At 38.7% G+C, this 17,383-nt stretch overlaps 1 pseudogene; it reads right to left on the bottom strand.

The window, feature by feature from the left end:
• Positions 1–2,033: 2,033 nt before the first annotated feature.
• LOC125086023 (L-lactate dehydrogenase B chain-like) lies at positions 2,034–3,246 on the bottom strand (annotated as a pseudogene).
• Positions 3,247–17,383: the final 14,137 nt, after the last annotated feature.

Genomic DNA, 17,383 nt, shown 5'->3' with positions numbered 1-17,383 from the left:
GAAGAGAGTTGCATGGGCCTGGGGCAGCTCACATCCAGTGGCAGATGATGGTAAGGGTGGAAGGTCTCAACCAGTTAATAGACAGTGGTGTGTACTGCAAGGAGAAAGTGGTATGGATCTGGGAAAAATCAGTTGTCTGTCTTAATGTGAGTGAAGTGTCCGTTCTGAGGGAAATGATTTGTTGTACTTAAGTGATTAGCATATAATTAATTCCACATTATATCCTCTTTTGAATGAAAACAATTGCTGTTAGGCCATGAATGCTTTAATGTAACCAGATTGTTAGTCTGCGTAACAGATTTATGGCTTAAATTCAACCATCCTACTTTAACTTCTAGACGTTGCTGCCATTTTAGCTCTGTTACAAGGCTGCTCTGAAAGCAAACCCTGGAGTTGTTGGTCTGCTCTATCCTTTTCCCCATTCCTTTGGAGTTTAATAGACCTGGACACTGGTGAGCTTCACAGAGTTCCAGAAAATTTCAAAAAATAGTTGCATCCACTTGTACCTGATTAAGGGTGTAGGAAGTATTTCTCCAATCACACTGATGGACAGTCTTTCCCAAACACCTTATGGGAGGCCAGGATGCCACATGTTTCATTTTCAACCAGGTTATTCTGGCACATAGTTTGCCCCAGTACTGATATCTGAGGGTGAGTTTTGACCAAATCTTGACACTAGGAACTGATCATTATTGCAGATATCTCTAATTCTCAAAGGGCCACATCTACCCTTACTTTTCTCCCTTTAGATTCTAAAGAAACTCTTGGTATCATCCAGTTTGGTCATTAAAAACTCTGAACTCTCTCAGTGACCACAAGCATCATAACGCCTCTGCGAGAAGAAAAAAGGCAAAACAACAACAACAAAACACCAAACAAAGCCTTCTGTCACTAACCAAAGAGCCAGAAATTTGGCAGCCTGGAAAGACAGAATATTTTTATTCTATAACTGCTCTATTCTAACCTAGATCACAGATCTTACCTCCACACAGATCGTCAAAGGCCAAGTGGGGAATTTAGACTTCCACATTTACCAGGCTGTAAGGAAAGTCGCGGAACTATGGGGGTGGTGTCCTAAAAGGCTGATCTCCTCCTGCAATGGGGGTGGTGTCCTAAAAAGCTTAGCAGGGAGCAGAACTCTCATCGTCACAGGACACTAACAAGTCCCAACCCTTGGGCAAGTAGAGACAATATGGGGAGCCTGGACTTCACCTTCATCCTGAAGTAATGAGGTCTCCTCTCCCTCCACTCTCTGGGTTGACGTCAGAGAGACCCTTGACCTGTCCCTCCCTCTGCTACTTAGCCCTGTAGTAACGCTCCATACCTTGATATTATCAGTTCTGTAAACTTTCCTTACATTCATTTTCATGTATTCTATCCTCAGATGACCAGCTTCTACTTTTCTCTCAACCCTTCTAGAAACAAAACCGTAAATATCCTTTCATTCACCAGCACTTCAATTCATCGATTTAAACACCTTTCCATTGCTTTTCATCTCCCTGACATTCTTTCTTCTAGCTCATCCACTTTGCATTCCAGGGCTAGGCATTATAATCCCTTCCTTGACTAGTGCTTTAATTCTTTTGCTCCTATCAGGTTTGTTGTTCTCATTTGGTGCAGCATGGGTTAAATAGAACCTCTGCTTACTCCGTGCTTTGACCCACATAGCCGGATATGGGTGGGAAAAACATACAGCCATCCGGAATGGTTATCCTTTGGATTCATGATCATGAATCTAATGACAGCGAGAACATTCATACATGCTGCCTCCTGGCAATAATACTATATTTTTTTCTTTCTTTCTTTTCTTCTTCTTCTTTTTTTTTTTTCCGAAGCGCACTATGATAGTTAATTTCATTTGTTCAAGGGCTCATATTGCAAGCGTTAAACCAAGTATGGGCTTTGATTCTGTGAGCTCAGATTCATATATTTAGGAAGATAAAAACAAACTGATCCATGTATATGGATAAAAAACTAAAGGCTCACCGTTAATCACATTGCAGTTTTAAATATTACAGCCCAGAAGCCAGAAGTCACAGGTCTTTTAGGTCTTTCTGTATGTTTCATAAGGTATCTGCACTTTTCTTGAGCTGAGGAACCTCAGCATCCTTTAGCTTCTGGCTGAGAACACTGGTTAATCCTTGAGCATCCAGGATTCATGGAAGGCTCAGGAAGACTTCTTTCTCCATGCCATGGATTCCCTTCACCATTGTTGACACTGGATGAATCCTGGATAGATTTTTTAACATGGCTTTAATGAGATCAGCCACACTTAATCCAGTAGCCCAGGTGGTATATCCTTTTAGCTTGATGACATTGTATACACTTTCTTTTTTTTTTTTTAAGATTTTATTCATTTATTTGACAGAGAGAGATCACCAGTAGACAGAGAGGCAGGCAGAGAGAGAGAGAGAGACGGGGAAGCAGGCTCCCTGCTGAGCAGAGAGCCCGATGCGGGGCTCGATCCCAGGACCCTGAGATCATGACCTGAGCCGAAGGCAGCGGCTTAACCCACTGAGCCACCCAGGCGCCCCTCGTATACACTTTCAACCATCATTTTATGCATTTCCTTCCAGTTTTCACTGTCATTATCTGTTCCCATTTCTAGGTTCAATTCCTGGAGAAACACCTGCCACATTCATTCCACTCTACACAGCCACCTTTGAGTTGCCATATTCTCCCAAAATCCAACCATGGCAACTGCGAGGAAGAAAGCCAATTTTTTCAGCCATAAAATAGTGAAATCTAGCAGAACCCAGGCTATGCTCACTTCCAATCACATAGGGCTTCCAGTCACTAAGTCCACTTAGTTTCCAGGTAACATGTGAGAATATCCACTGGGTTGGAAACCACAATTATGATACAACCAGTACTGTACTTGACTGTCTGAGGAATAATGAATTTGAAGACATTAACATTCCTCTGCACCAGATTGAGCTGGTTCTCTCCTTCCTGCTGCTGGATTCCTGCAGTCATCGCCACAATCTTAGAGTTGGCAGTCATAGAATAATCTTCATCTGCCACAGTTTTAGGTGTCTGAAGAAACAAGCTCTCCCATGTTGCATATCCCATCATTTCACCTTTGAGTTTATCTTCCAAAACATCCACAAGGGCAAGTTCATCAGCCAGAAACTTTACCAGAATGCTGATGTCACCTGCCATACCAGCTTGCCCAGCACCCACTACAGTGACCTTGTTGTTTGGGATGGTTGCCTATTCTTCTGCAACTGCTGCAGTCAGTTTTTCCTTTAAGAATTGTCATTGTAGGGACGCCTGGGTGGCTCAGTTGGTTGGACGACTGCCTTCGGCTCAGGTCATGATCCCGGAATCCCGGGATCGAGTCCCACATCGGGCTCCCAGCTCCATGGGGAGTCTGCTTTTCCCTCTGACCTTCTCCTAGCTCATGCTCTCTCTCACTGTCTCTCTCTCTCAAATAAATAAATAAAATCTTAAAAAAAAAAAAAGAGTTGTCATTGTGCCCGAAGAGAAGTGGCTGTAGGCACCACGTGAAGAAGACAATGTCAACTACGTGCCAGTAATGCTACATTTCTTTAGTTCACTCATTCTTAATGGGGGTTAGCTTGCTCTAAGCAAGCAAAAACTCATTCTGGGAGGAGAGGAGTATAAAAGGTGGGAAAAAAATAGGAGAAGCATTGGTCTATTCCACTCACTTTCACACTTTTCTGGAGATGACTTCTGACCTTTGTCTTCAGTACTTCTGGACAAGCATTTGCTTGAGGGCTGTTTTACTGGCTGTCCTTTCCTGCCTGGCTTGCTCCCTTAGATGTCTATGGCTCACCACTTCTGTATATATCATCCTATTTTAAATCATAAATCTGAAACTCTATCCCCAGCACTTCTCATCCCTCTTTCCTTACTCTGTTTTTTCCATGCACTAAGTCTCCTAATGTAGTCCATAATTTACTGATATATCATGTTTATTATTTATTGCCCATCTGCCTTTTCTAAAGTATGAACTTCATGAGAATGAAGATTTTTGTTTGTTTGTTTTCAGCAGTACATCTTGACTATGTAGAATGATGCCTGGCTATGGAAGATGACTAAATGAATAAATTTCAGTGACTAAATGAATAAATTTCAGAAGTCCTTCTCTAAAAAGAACATAGAATCTTTGCACTCCCCAACTGAACCCTTTCAGTAGATTTCTGATACCTACAGGATAAAGACCAAAATTCATAGCATAACATTAGAGTTTCCTTACGAAGAGAAATGTTCTCTCTTTATTTTTTTAAATTCATCCCTCTGCTCCTTTGAAAGACACAGAAATGTATTACCTAGACACCCAATCGTACAAGGGTCTGTTGAACACCTTGTTGAGGGAGCTGTTAGCTGCCTCAGGATTTACCCCAGCTGCAGAGAACACTCTTGCCTGGAGATGTAACTTTCCATAGGGCTCTCCTCCAATAACTGATTGCAGTGGGAAGTTTAAAAGCCTTATCTTTTCAACCCCAAACTGTCCATGGAGGTGGCCAAAGCTTTGTGGTTCATCTCTTCTCCTCTATGCTATCCTAAGTTTGACTCCTTTCATCTACATATATTGATGGCTACTAAATATTTGGTATGCAAAACTCCATCTCGGCTTCTGCTTCCTGAGTACAACCCGCAGTCTGCACCTACCTGCCACATGTTCTGGATTCTAGAATCTGATGTGCTGTGCTCTCTCACGATCCCAGGTTTTTAAGCATTGTTTGATCTGCTTGATCTGTTCAACCGACTTCCTGTCTTTGAAAACTCATTTTTTAAAAGATTGAATTCATCCGCTACATCCTCTGAGCAGTCCTCCTTGGCCCCTTCAAGCTCAGTTACCTTCTCATTTGTATTCCAGTGATGCTTGGTCTCTATCTTTATTATCACCTAATACAGTATACAGTGGTTAGGATTGTTAGTTGTAGAAGACAGAAACTGTTCAGTTTGGCTTAAAAATGATATTTTATTGGCCTCACATAACTGAAGAGTTGATCAATGATGCTGATTCCAGATGTAGCTGAAGGCAAGGGCTCAAAAACAATGTCATTAAGGTACCAAATCTCTTTCTACCTGTGCCATAGGCTATCTTCGTCTGAGTGCAAAACCTCTGTCTACAGCCCAAGATTCACTTCATGCCACCTTTTCTTCATTAGTGGATAGAACAAAATTTTTTATTTAATGACTTTAACATGAAAGCTCCAGGAAAGGCTCGCTTAGGCCCAGCTTGGGTCACTTGCCCATCCTTAAATGACTGTGAATGGAATCATGACATAGCTGATTTTCCAAGTGTAGATAGAAGTAGCAGCTCTAACCAAACTGTATGGGATATGTCCCCTAGAGGAAATATGGTTACTTTTAACAGAGGAAAGAAAGGGGTTACTTGCAAGGCAGAAATAGCACATAGTTGCTATGTACTGTAATGATGGCCAAAGTTAGAGACAGAATTCTATTAGGCTCATCTTAAGATTCTAGACATTCAAGTCATTCATGTCCATTGAAATAGAAGGTGTATTTCAAGTGGCTTGAGATGAAACTGAGGGAAAGCTGGCTTTTACAGTTTAATCAAACTCAGCACAACAGAAAATTGATGACACAATTGGGTTAGTGAGAACAAGACAAATGTTTGACTCCTTGAGTGAATGTAGTTTCTATATTGTTGAGCTCCAGTGAATAAAAACAGAGAAATAGAATAAATTTTAAATGTATAAATCACCTTAGTATCAGGCTTCTCTCCTGATTTATTGGCAAAGGAGTGTGATCTGTAAGCAGATAGAGGGCTAAATATGGCAAAGAAATAGTATAAGAACAAAAACAAAACTGAAGAAATAAAGATATGAATGACAATTATGTGAGATTTAATCTGTTTACTTAATGAAAGTAATAACTACCTAAATATTTAGTGTCACGATGATTGGGCCACAGTTTAGCCATAATATTAAATAGCATACTCTGTCATATATTTATGTTTATGTACCTGATGTGTAATTATATGAATGAAACAATGAAAGAGAAAATTATACTAGGAAAGCGATATCACACTAGTATTTAATTCTACAAAACTCTACAGCCTGGCTACAATGGAACCCAAATTTGACTCACAGCCTACTAGAAGCCTAGGATAAGAGGGAAATGGAATCCATGATACACCTCTTTGTGCCCAGTTATTCAGAAGAAGCATAAACATTTACAACACTGTCACAAAAGCAAATCACCCAATCAACAGAAAGAGTCTATGTGATAGAGTTGTCAACATCCTTAGCACTAGTGTCCTTAAACACTTCATGTGACAGCAAAATTGTCTGCCTGTAGCCCAAGACTCACTTCATGCCAGATAAGCTGACAACATCACGCCAAAACTCACATCAGTTGGAGTTATTAAATGGCAGCACAGAATGCTGTAGGGCTGTACAAATCTTAGGAATGAAGAAATGCACCTGTGATCTGTCAAACAATCAGAATCAGGGTACAAGACCTACATGAAATAAGTCTTCTCAAATTATGTTCTCTTAAAAGATGCCTGTGACAAGATAAATTTTTCTTCTTGGGGTAACTTAGAGCAATTTTTTTTTTTAAAATATAGGACCATCTGAAAGAAGCAATCCTAGGACGTGGAGTGTACTCTCTGTCTTGACCACAGAAAGACGTTTTTAAAGGAAGAAAATAGCACATATTAACGTTTCACATTGTCTTCTTTTAAACAGCATTAAGTTACAGAAAGCAAAGATTAAAATAATCACTAGCTGTAAAGCAGGGATGAGAGTCAAAGTATTTAACAGTCTGGCACTGGCAGGGACCAATCAGAACAGAAGCTAGAGGCAGCCTCTTGGCCTGGGGTTCTGGGTTCCTGGGCCTCCTTCTGTGCAAGACATTCACCTTTTAGTTACTAGGTGGTGGTGGCAAAGGGCCAGCATGAAAGGAGGGTGAGGGGGCACTCAGGGGACCCAGAGTAGCAGTTGTTTTCCAGTGAATATCTGAGTATTTAATATTTTAACACTGGCTCTTGGAGGAATAGCTGATTCTAGGTCTGGGCCATGCAAGATGATGCCTGGAAGCATCTTGTACTGCAGAGAGGAAAGAAATGCTAACAGACAAGAAACAAAGGAGGCAAATGGAAAAACACAATCATAGTAGTATGTCAGAGAGACAAATGAACCAACAGAAAGCTCAGTGGACAAAGCTGGAGCAACTTGAACAATAAAATAGTATATGATTATAAAAAATATATATAAAATATCCATGAGTCTATACCGATATAAATATTTATAAGTAAATAGATAAGAGACAGCAGGTCAGAAAATTTCTAAATAATTTAGGGAGATATTTCACACTCAGGGAGATGGTACATAACTCCCCAAATTTTAAGTATGATCTGTATATGTTAACTTGCTTTTCAAGAGAATGGTATGGAAGAGGTGGAAGAGTAATTTTATAATGGAAAAATCTGATACTACTCAAACACTAATTTAGCCAGACAACAACAGAGAAAAATTGTATTGCTAGTACGATAACCTTGATATATTATGATGAGAAGAGCCTTTGCCTATGTATTCTTCCTCCCCAAAACACGTAAGTTCAGTCTAATTGTGAGAAAAACATCAGACAAATCCTGAGAGACATTCTACAAAGCCCATAACAGTGCATGTCAAAACTATTGGAGTCATCAAAAATAAGAGAAATCTTAAGACATTGTCACAGTAAAGAGAGGGCTAAAGAGACATGATGATTATATTTAATGTGGTACCCTAAAATGACAGTGGGTGACAACCAAGGTAATGTTAGTAAGTATGGACTTCAGTTAATAATGATGTATCAATATTGGTTCATGAGCTGTGACAAATACTAATACTAATAGAAGATGTTAATCATAGACAATAGGATTTAGAGTATACAGGAATTGTGCAATAATCGTCACAACTTTTCTGTAAGTAAAAAACTATTCCAAATAAGATTTATTTTTTCTTTATACTGAGATATAGTTCATATAACATCTACAACCTAGATTTAGTATATTCACAAAATTTTGCAACCATCACCACCATCTAATTTCAGAACATTTTGGAAACCAAAGGGAGAGACCCCGCCTTATATATTAGCAGTTCTTTATGCCCTCCCCCAACTCCTGGTGACAACTAGTTTACTTGATGTTTGTCTATTCTGGATATTTGGTACAAACAAAATCATCAATATGTGGTTTCTCGGTCTGGCTTTTCATGTGGCATAAAGTTGACAAGGTTCAACCATATTATAACTGGTATCAGTGCTTCATTCCTTTTTTATGGCCAAGTAATATTCTGTGGCATGCTGTACCTTATTTTGCTTATCTGTCATCAGTTGATGGGTATTTGGGTTATTTTCTTATTTTTTTTTAAGATTTTATTTATTTGACAGAGAGAGAGAGAGATCACAAGTAGGCAGAGCAGCAGGCAGAGAGAGGGGGAAGCAGGCTCCCTGCTGAGCAGAGAGCCTGATGAGGACCTTGATCCCAGGACCCTGAGATCATGACCTGAGCTGAAGGCAGGGGCTTAACCCACTGAGCCACCCAGGTGCCCCTATTTAGGCTGTTTTCATTTATTAACTATTATAAATAATGCTCTGAATAGTTTTGTACACATTTTTGTGTGTATATATATGTTTTGAATGCCCTCCATGATATACTTAGTTGGAGAATTGCTGGGTCATATGGTAACTCTATGTTTAGCATTTTGAAGAACTGCCAATCCATTTTCAAAAGTGGTGCACCATTTTACATTCTTACCAGCAAGGTGTAAGTGTTCCAATTTCTCCAAATCCTTACTAACACTTGTTATTATCCATGTTTTGCTTATAATCAGTGGGTGTGATGTGTCATCTCTTTGTTTTGATTTACTTTTCCCTAATGAATGATAATGTTAAGTATCTTTTCATGTGCTTATCAGCCATTGGTACATATTCTTTGGAAAAATATCTATTCAAGTCCTTCGCCTATTTAAAAAATTAAGTTGTTTGTCTTTTTGATGTTGAGTTTCAAAATTTCTTTGTATATTCTATATTTTATTTTACTTTTTTTAAGATTTTATTTATTTGACACAAAGAGAGATCATAAGTAGGCAGAGAGGCAGTCACGGTGGGGGGGGAAGCAGGTTCACCGCCAAGCAAAGAGCCCAATGTGGGGCTCGATCCCAGGACTCTGGGATCATCACCTGAGCGGAAGGCAGAGTCTTAACCCACTGAGTCACCCAGGCACTCCTTACTTTATTTTTTAAGAGAGTGTGAGCACTTCCAGGGGAGGATTAGTGGGAGAGGGGAGAGAATCTTAAGCTAAATCCTTGCTGATTGGGGAACTGGATGTGGGGTTCGATATCATGACCCTGAGATCATGACCTGAGCCAAAAACCAAGAGTTGGACACTTAACTGACTGAGCCACCCAGACACCCCTATGTGTTCTTAATATAGGAACATATTTTTCTCATTCTTCATTTTTCTCAACTCTTGTGCATTAGAAAAAGTAGGTACTCCCCCAGTCTTCACAGATTGGCCTTGTACTGGAGAAAGCTTTAGCAGTTAGCTCAACCAGAGATTCTGGGAGGCTCTTGAATCCATGTTCTAGTTCAGCTCACGTTCTTTGTTCTTCACAGTTCCCAGGCATCTAGGGTATGCCAAGTTCTGTCAGTGCACAAGGACTAGCAAAACTAAAGTCAATTCCTTGGGCACTTCTCAGAAAATTGGGTTGCTGGAGAGTCAGTCTAATTCTTTTCCTCTCTGGGAAGAAGCTAGCATCTGGGATTTTTCATTCACTCACTCTGTGCTGCACTCAGAGGGGTACTATAGTGACTGCCATCCCAAGTCTCCATCTCTGTTCTTACCAGCTTCTGTGAAGCAAGATTATGCCAGGTACATTAGCACTCCAGGGCACATAAGTCAGAAGCCAGTCCTTTGGGTAGCTCCCAGAAGAGCTGTGGCTTTAGACAGCAGAGCAGCTCTTACAGTCGGGTGGTTTTTGTCTGCTCACTCTTTGATGAGCCAAGGGGAGCAGCTATCTCCATTCTCCCTCAGGCACTTAAATATGGAGGGACTCTCTGAGATCCAAGATTGGCAAGACTGAAGACAGTCCTTTGGGGGAGTACCCTCAGAAAAATTGGGGTACTGGATGCTTGAACCAGTTCTTTCCTCCCTTGGCAGAAGCTGGGAGCTATTGTATGCTGCTGTGCCAGGGGTGGATATTCTGGTATGTTCCAAATATCCTTACCAGCTTTGAGGAGTCTGGTTTTGTATTCACTCAGGATACAGGAGGCTATCGTTTAGTTTCTGGATTTCCCTCAAGAGGAATTTTTCCATGCATTGTTGTTGAATCGATGTGTTTTTGTAAGAAGAAGGGTCTAGGTCTTCCTGTTCTGCCCTCTTTCTAATATCGCTCCCTGTAGTTTTCTTTTCTTGTGCTATTTTTATCTGTCTTTGGTATCAGGGTAATGTTGGCTCCATACAAAGAAGTAGGAAGTTTCACCTCTCTTCTACTTTTTGTGAAGAGCTTGGAAAGGATGTGTTAATTCTTTTTAAAAATGTTTAGTAGAATTCAGCAGGGAAACCATCTGGTCCTGGGCTTTTCTCTTTGGGGGAATTTTTTTTTTTTTAAATTTCTGATTAAATCTCTTTGCTTGTAATAGGTCTGTTGAAATTTTCTGTTTCTTCTATATAACTTTTAGTAGTTTGTTTTTCTAGGAATTTATCCATTTCATCTAGGTTATCTCATCTGTTGGCATATAGTTGTTCATAGTATTTCTTATAATCCTTTTTATTTCTATAAGATCTTTAATAATGACCTATCTTATTTTCGGAATCTTTTTGTTGTTGTTGTTCAGTCTTGTGACATTTTTGTCAGGTTTGTTGATCTTCTCAAACTTTGGTTTTGTTAATTCTATTTTTTAATGTTTATTTCCTTTAATCTGCACTTTAATATTTATTATTTCTATCCTTCTTGTGTTGGGTTTAGTTTGCTCTTCTTTTTTCTAGTTCTTTAAAGGTAAGTATGGTTTTTGGTTTGGTAAACGTATTTTGTTAAGTTTATTTATTTAGTAATCTCTACACTCAGTGTGGGGCTTGAACTGACAACCCCAAGAGCAAGAGTTACATGACTTTTCTGATTAAGCCAGCCAGGTGCCCCAAATGTATATTTAATTATAATTATTTACAGCTCTAAATTTCCTTGTGAACACTGCTTTTGAGGCATGACATAGCTTTTGGTATGTTGTGTTTTTGTTTGTCTCAGTATTTCTAATTTCCCTTGTGATTTTGTCCTTGACCTATTGGTTGCTTAACAGTATGCTATACAATTTCCATGTATTTCTGAGTTTTCCAGTTTTTCTTTTGTTGATTTCTAATTCTATTCCATTATATTCATAGAATATATATATATTTTTTAAGATTTTTATTTATTTATTTGACAGATCACAAGTAGGCGGAGACGCAGGCAGAGAGAGAGAGGAAGCAGGCTCCCCACTGAGCAGAGAGCCCGACGCAGGGCTCGATCCCAGGACCCTGGGATCATGACCTGAGCCGAAGGCAGAGGCTTTAACCCACTGAGCCACCCAGGTGCCCCCATAGAATATATATATATATATATATATATATATATATATATATATATAAAAGATTTTATTTATTTATTTGTCAGAGAGAGAGATCACAAATAGGCAGAGAGGCAGGCAGAGACAGAGGGAGAAGCAGGTTCCCTGCCGAGCAAGGAACCCGATATGGGACTTGATCCCAGGACGCTGGGATCATGACCTGAGCCGAAGACAGCCGCTTAACCAACTGAGCCACCCAGGCGTCCCCCCATAGAATATATTTTTTAAAGACTTACTTTATGACCTACTTATTGTCTGTCTGGAAAACATTCCATATTCAATAGGAAAAAATGTGTATTTTGCTGGTTTGGGATATAGTATTAGGACGACTTATGTTGTTCAGTCTTGTATACTTCCTGTTGATTGTATGTCTAGTTGTTTTTTTCCATTTTGGAGAGTGGAGTTTTGAAGTTTCTGACTATTACTGTTGAACTATTTTTCTCTGGAATTCTGTTTTTGCTTCATGTATTTTGGGGCTCTGCAGTTCTGTTCATATACACTTATGGTTATTGTACCTCTTGTTAGAATGACACCTTTGTTATTATGTCATATATTACACTATCTCTAGTAGCAATTTTTGTACAGTCTATTTTGTCTATATTAGGTTAGCCACTCCAGCTCTCTTTTTGTTGCTGTTTGTGTGACGTATATTTTCCTGCCTTTTTACTTTTAACATATTTATATCTTTGATTCTAAATTGTGTGTATTCAGCCTTGCCCAGAGCAACTTCTTGCTAGACATGCCTTGAAAGGCAGGGGGAACAAAGGCAAAAATGAACTATTGGGACTTTATCAAGTTGAAAAGCTTTTGCACAGCAAACAGTCAACAAACCAAAAGACCACAGATAGAATAGGAAAAGATATTTGTAAATGTCTTCTCAGATGAAGGGCTAGTATCCAAAATCTATGAAGAACTTATCAAACTCAACACCCAAAGAACAGATCATCCAGTCAAGAAATGGGCAGAAGACATAAACAATTTTCTTCAAAGAAGACATACAAATGGCCAACAAACACATGAAAAAAATGTTCAACATGACTCAGCATCAGGGATATACAAATCAAAACCACAATGAGGTACGACCTCACACCAGTCATAATGGCTAAAATTAGTAAGTCAGGAAATGACAGATGTTGGCAAGGATGCAGTGAAAGGGGAACCCTCTTACACTATTGGTGGGAACACAAGGTGGTGCAGCCACTCTGGAAAACAGTATGGAGGTTCCTCAAAAAGTTGAAAATAGAGCTACCCTATGACCCAGCCCTTGCATGACTAGGTATTTACCCCAAAGGCAGAAATGTAGTGATCTGATGGGACACCAGCACCCCAGTGTTCATAGCAGCAATGTACATAAGAACCAGTCTATGGAAAGAGCCTAGAGGTCCATTTACAGATGAATAGATAAAGTGATATATAGATAGATATATCTATATATCTATATATATATAGATAGATAAATATATATATCACATCACACATATACGTATACACACACACACACACACACACACACACACACATATAAAGAAATAGTACTCAGCCATCAAAAAATGAAATCTTTTCATTTGCAATGACATGGATAGAACTAGAGAGTATTATCCAAAATGAGATAAGTCATTTAGAGAAAGACAATTACATGATTTCACTCATATGTGAAATTTAAGAAACAAAACGGAGGAGCATAGGTGAAGGGAGGGGAAAAACAAAACAAGATAAAATCAGAGTGAGAGACAAACCATGAGAGACTCCTAATCATAGGGAACAAACTGAAGGTTGCTGGAGGGGAAGGAGTAAATGGGTGATGGACTTTAAGGAGGGCATGTGATGTGATGAGTACTGGGTTTTATATAAGACTGATGAATCACTTACTTTTACCTCTGAAACTAACAATACACTATATGTTAATTAATTGAATAAAAAAAAAAAACCTTGAAACAAAACTGGAAACAATCCAAATAAACTTCAACAGGTGTGGATAAAAGCGGGTTGCATAGCCCTACAGTGGAATATTATTCACTAATCAAAAGGAATGGAGTTGGACCACAGAGGATGTTTAGGGCAGTGAAATTATTCTGCAGTATACTATAGTGGTAGATACATATCATTATATATTTGTCTGAACTTCTAGAATGCACAAACCCAAAGTAAATGGATTCTGGGTGATAAAGATGTGTCAGTTTTGCTTCATCAGTTGTAACAAATGTGTCACTCTGGTGCTGGGTGTTGATTGTAGGGGAGGCTGTGTGTGTGTGTGTGTGTGTGTGTATGCGTGTCTGTGTGTGTGTCTGTGTGTGTGGTGGAAGTATATGATCTCTGCACCTTCTTAGTTTTGCTGTGAACCTAAAATTCTAAAAAATAGAATTTTATTTAAAGGAAAAAATTGTGTGTATTCTAGATAGTATACTGTTGGATCTTTTTTTCTTAAGATCAATTCTGCTAATCTCTGTCTTTTAGTTAATGTGCTTAATTCATTGGTGTTTAGTTTAAATTACTGGTAAGGTAGGATTTACATTTGCCATTTTGCTGTTTATTTTCTATACATTTATGTCTTTTTAATTCCGTTGCCAATTCTCTTACTACATTTTTTTCAGTTACTTTTTTTTTTTTTTTAAGATTTTGTTTGTTTATTTGAGAGAGATCGAGAGAGAGTCAGAGAATGAGCAGTCGGGAGGGGCAGAGGGAGAGAGCGAGAGAGAAGCAGAATCCCTGCTGAGCAGAGAGCCTGATGCGGGGCTCGAATGCAGGACCCAGAGATCATGACCTGAGCTGAAGACAGACTCCTAACCAACTGAGCCACCCAGGCAACCCTCAGTTACTTTTTTAGTGGTTAACCTGGAATTTGCAACTGACAATTTGTAAACTCCATGTAGGATTAACACCAATTTAATTTCAATATTATACGAAATCTCTATTCCTATATAGGTCCATTTCCCCCTCCTTTTTTGGATTGTTTTTGTCCTATTAATTACATCTTTATACATGGTGTACTTGCCAACACAGATTTATAATAATTGGTTTATGGTCTTTTAAATCAGATTGGAAGACAGGAGTAACACAAAATACATTTATCTTCTATTTTACACTTGCCCACATTGCTACCATTGCTATGGTCTTTATTTCTTCCTCTTTTATTTGAGTTGTGTCTCATGTCATCTTATATCTGACTAGAGGACTCAAGTATTTCTTGGAGGAAGGTCTACTTGGAGGAAAGGTGACAGACTTGCTCAGTTTTTTTTTTTTTTTTAAATCTGGGAATGCCTTAATTTTTCCATATTTGGAGGAGAGTGTTTCTGAACATAGAGCTCAGAGTTGGCAGAGTTACCTCTTTTCTTTCACCATTGTAATTATACCAGATCCCTGTCTTTTGTTATCTGTTGTTTTTGATGAGATATTGTCAATTAATCTTTATTTTTTTTTATTTTTTTAAAGGTTTTATTTATTTATTTGTCAGAGAGAGAGAGAGAGCGAGAGTGAGCACAAGCAGATAGAGTGGCAGGCAGAGGCAGAGGGAGAAGCAGGCTCCCTGCTGAGCAAGGAGCCCGATGTGGGACTCGATCCCAGGACGCTGGGATCATGACCCGAGCTGAAGGCAGCAGCTTAACCCACTGAGCCACCCAGGCTTCCCTTGAGATATTGTCAATTAATCTTACAGAAGCACTTCCTGTGATAAGTCCCTTCTTTTTTGGTGTTTTCAAGATTCTTTTTATCTTTTAACAGATTAATTGTGATATATCTTAGTGAGGATCTCTTTCATTCTATCCTATTTAGGGTTTACTGAGCTGCTTAGATATACAGATTAATTTTTTTCATCAAGTTTGTGATGAGTAAATAATTTGACCAGTATTCAATGAAATATTCTTTCTTCCTTTTTTTCTCTCTCTCCTTCTGAGAGTCACATTATTTTTTTGTTGGTATGCATGGTATTGTCCCACAGGACTTATGGCTCTGTTTATTTTTCTTCCTGTTTTCTTAGACTGAGTAATATCAGTTAATCTATTTTCACTTTCTCTGAGTCTTTCTTCCCCCTGCTCAAATAAACTGTTGAGTCTGTCTTGCAAATTTTTCATTTTAGTTATGATATATTTCAATTCTAGAATTTCTGTTTGGTTTCTTTTTATAATTTCTGTTTTTTATTGATATTTCATATTCAGTGAGACATAGTTCCTTCACTTCCATCTAATTCTTTAGACATGGGTTTTTTTTTCTTTGAAATGTTTAAAACAGCTGATTTAAAGTCTTTGTCTATTAAATCCAAAGTCTTGGCTTCCTTAAAGACAGTTTCCATTTACTACTACCCCACCTTGTATGGATAATACTCCTTGTTTCTTTACCTGTTCCTTTTTGTTGTTATTGTTGGTAACTGAACATTTTAAATAATATAGCGTGGCAACTCTGGGAATCAGTTTCTCCTTCCTTACCAAGTTTTTTTATTTTTAGTATACTGTTTTTTTTTTTTTTTTTTAGTGAATTTTCTGAACTAATTCTGTAAAATCTGTATTTTGTCATGTGTGGCCAATGAAGTCCCTGCTTAGTTAGCTTACTGGTCAGCTAATGACTAGACAGCTATTCTTAAACACTTGGAATCAATAAGTCTCCCAGGTTTAGTAAGAGTCTGTGTACATGTTTGGAAATTCAGACAGTTGAGAACTCTGTACTAACCATCATACCCTGCTGGTGCAAAGCCTCAAGTTTAGGCAGAAGTGAGAATTAAGGCTTCTACATTCCCAGGAATATGTCCAAGTTTTTAAAACCCTATTTAGACAGCTCATTGTACTTTTTTTTTTTTTTTAGGCTTTTTGGTTAGGCTTTTAAAAATTTCTCTGTTATCTCCTACCTCAGGCAGCAGTGATATTAAACAGTTGCCACTGATTATTGTCAGCAAATGCCCCAGAGACTAGGCTGCAGTAGGAAAGCTCCAAGTCTGGTTCAGTAAAGACAAGTCTTGTAAGACAAGAGGGTAAGAGGGCTTTTCCAGGGAATGACCAGATAGATCAATTAATAATGACAGTTATCTGGAAATGAGGCTTTCAAGGGGATCCAACCCTATTATTCCTCTTCCAGTGGCTGTGAGGCTGCTGATTTTCACTGTGATTTTATGGTGTTGGTTTTCAAGTATACCTCTGAGCTGTGGAAGTTTTCATGGTCCTAGGGAAAGCTAAAATCTGATAAAGCTCACTGATTTACCAATAGTTAGCCTTTAAAAAAAAAATAAATGCTTCCCAGAAACATTCAAGCCTTTGGTTAATTTCTAGAGTTTTGAAAATGTTGATTTTGACAATGTTTGCCAGTGACCTCATGGCTTTTATGGAGGGCAAGCTTTTTGAACTATTTTACTCTATTAGTTCCAGTGATATCACCCCAAGGAATTTATTTTTTAAAATGTCTTAACACTTGCTTTGGTCATATAATATGACCAAAACCTGATTCCTTAAAAAAAAGAAATTATTATTATTATTTATTTATTTTAGAAAGAGTGTGTGTATATGTGTGAGCAGTGGGAGGGGCATAGGGAGAAGGACAGAAGCAGATTCCCTACTGAGCACAGAGCCTGAGGCTGAGCTCAATCCAAGGATGCTGAGATCTAAGCGGAAACCAGGAGTCAGATGCTTAACCAACTGAACCACCGGGTGCCCCTAATATCAGCCTGATTCCTAAGCACAGTTGGCATATTTTGCCAACTGTGAACTAATCTAAGCCTTATTTTTCTCCATATCCAAAGAAGAGATTGGTAACTTTCTTTTAACTCTGGTGTTGTCTGGAGATCTCTAGCAAGTGTCTGGCCCTAAGCCACGCA

This window comes from Lutra lutra, chromosome 15 (assembly GCF_902655055.1).
Source record: "Lutra lutra chromosome 15, mLutLut1.2, whole genome shotgun sequence".
Taxonomy (NCBI): domain Eukaryota; kingdom Metazoa; phylum Chordata; class Mammalia; order Carnivora; family Mustelidae; genus Lutra; species Lutra lutra.
Note: the sequence above shows the minus strand (reverse complement) of the source record. Positions and strands in the feature narration are given on the sequence as shown.